We start from the raw sequence: 2,792 nt of genomic DNA, 5'->3' as shown, positions 1-2,792 counted from the left end.
TCCTGAGTGTATTCTGCATATGGGCTAGAATCCAATACCCATCATGACAATAAAAGTGTTTTAGTAATTGACATTTGAAAATAGCATCAACATCAGAGATGTGCAAAATGACACCAGCAGGTTATTTAACTGACTAAGGTAGGAACTTTGCAAAATCAACATGAATGGAACAACTGATTGAGGTTGTTGGGAACAGTGACGGTGATACAGTCTTCCAGCTGCTGGGAGGAAGGATCTGTGATAACGCTCCCTGGTGCATTTAGGGTGCAGCAGTCTGTCACTGAAGGAGCTGTCCAGTTCAGCACCACCTTCATGCATGTGGGGGAGACATTATCCAACAGAGATGATCATTTAGTTAGGATTCTTTTGTTTCCCACCTCCTGCACTGAGTCCAGAGGGCATCCAATCATAGAGCTGGCCTTCCTGATCAACTGATCCAGACGCTTCCTCTCAGCTACAGATAAGCCACTGCTCCAACAGACAGCTCTATAAAAGATGGCTGATGCCACAAGAGGGTCATAGAAGGTCTTTAGGAGCGCCTCAGTCTCCTCTGCAGGAAGAGTCTGCTCTGACCTTTCTGATCCAGAGCCTCAGTGTTGGGAGTCCAGCCCAGTTTGTTATTCAGATAACCAGTTAAGTACCTGTTTGTAGATCAGGTTCTTAGTTCATTCTTGTTTTTTTGAATATTTAGTATTTTCTCTGAAAGGTTTCTTCTAAGTGTTTCTGTGTCTTTCTGTTCAGATACTTTCACTATTGTTTTTTGCTCATCTCCATTTGCTTTCTATGGTCTCGATGTGCCTGAATGTTTCTGCCATAAAGCTCCCAGGTTGTGTTTTCCTCCCTGTTCTTTGTCTCTTGTCCAGATTTCTTGTACCTGTAGTAAATTTCTTATTATCTTATAAAATCATTTAATTTATAGTTTGCCATCCGCATTCCCTTCTACAATTTGCAACAGCCCCCCCTTATTCATCACATTAACGACCTCTACAACTTATACATTATAAAAGACACAATGTGAAACATTTTCTAGAAGTTATTTCTATTTTTAGGTTTGGGGCTTTTTAGCAATACCAGTTAATCAGGATTGAAAAAGATGGGGTTTATTCCACGAATAAACTAACTAGCAAGTAACAGAGGCAGCAACCTTTAAATTTTAGTTAACTAGTTAAAGATATTGAAAAATCGGCATGTTTGATCTTATCTTCATTTAACAAAAAAGTTGACAATGTTACACGGCTTACACTTTTTGTTAGAAAAAACCTGCAAAGATTTCTGCTTCTTGCTGCTGGTTTAAGTAATTCCCTCTGGGATTATTAAAGTATGTCTGATTCTGAACTGAGTCTGATTTGCTAAACATTCTGATGTTCACATTAAACTCTGCTCAGCATCATTTCTCATGTTGAACCTCGGCATTAGAATATGTATGCTCATGGTCCATTGAAAGACAGCTCGGAAAAAAGAGTTACTGCACACTGCACACCCTTTAAAATAAATACGTGTTAATTTCATGTACAAAGTAGCAAATTTGCTAAGCAAATAGCAAATGTCAGTGTTCTTATGTTCTTTCAATATTTAAGGAAAGTTTTTCAAAACTTCCAGTAATGCAAGAGCTGTAAAAGCTAGAATAGTGTGGGTTATATTTGTCCTTAACTGAAATTTTTGTAAATAGAATGTGGGACAAAAAAAAAATGCCTCGCAGCAGCTGCAAACTGATTAGAAATGTAAATGTAGGTTCAAGTATAAACGTGTTCATTCAAGCCTCATTTTCCTTATTTTAAACAGAAAACATATTAGCTTAGCATCAGAATTTCCAAAGTTAAGATTAATAATTTTACAGTATACAGCTGCTGCTTTCAGAACACAATCATAACTGTGTTACATTAACTTATTTAATGATTTCACTTCGCTCACTTTCTACATTGTCAAGTAGGGAGAAAACAATACTTTCTCAAAAACAGGGATTTACTGAAAATTTGTCTATCACAGGACTTTCACTTTCTCAGGTTGGTCCCACCCTCAAAGTGACACAGTATACAGGTATACACATAAGCAGGGAGAATCTATAGTTGCTTCAAAAGCAAGCCATGAGCAAAGGGGAGGAGCAAGCACTTATGAGAGTGACCAATCACTGAGCTCATGATATTTGTTTTTGCATGCATAAAATATTTAAAATACATGTGGAAAGTAGTTTACCCTAAGTGACATAAATGCATAAGCAATAGTGGCAGAATTCATGTCAAATTTTATGTGCTTCTGCTTGTTTACAAAATCAGACTGCAATAGTCCTGCTTAAAGTCTTTTAGTTTCTTGACTACTTTTCACTCTTCAGTGATACAAGGTCCTCTTTAAACCCAGTATGATTTCAAGACATTACTGGGTGACAAAAAACAGACCTCTCTATCCTTTATCCTCCCTGCTTCATTTTTTAGGGGTGTAGTTGGAGGCATTGTCTCGTGTTGTTGACATNCAGTATACAGGTATACACATAAGCAGGGAGAATCTATAGTTGCTTCAAAAGCAAGCCATGAGCAAAGGGGAGGAGCAAGCACTTATGAGAGTGACCAATCACTGAGCTCATGATATTTGTTTTTGCATGCATAAAATATTTAAAATACATGTGGAAAGTAGTTTACCCTAAGTGACATAAATGCATAAGCAATAGTGGCAGAATTCATGTCAAATTTTATGTGCTTCTGCTTGTTTACAAAATCAGACTGCAATAGTCCTGCTTAAAGTCTTTTAGTTTCTTGACTACTTTTCACTCTTCAGTGATACAAGGTCCTCTTTAAACC

This window comes from Cyprinodon variegatus, unplaced genomic scaffold, assembly GCF_000732505.1.
Source record: "Cyprinodon variegatus isolate N-32 unplaced genomic scaffold, C_variegatus-1.0 Scaffold320, whole genome shotgun sequence".
NCBI classification, from domain to species: Eukaryota; Metazoa; Chordata; class Actinopteri; order Cyprinodontiformes; family Cyprinodontidae; genus Cyprinodon; species Cyprinodon variegatus.
This window is presented reverse-complemented; position numbering follows the sequence as displayed.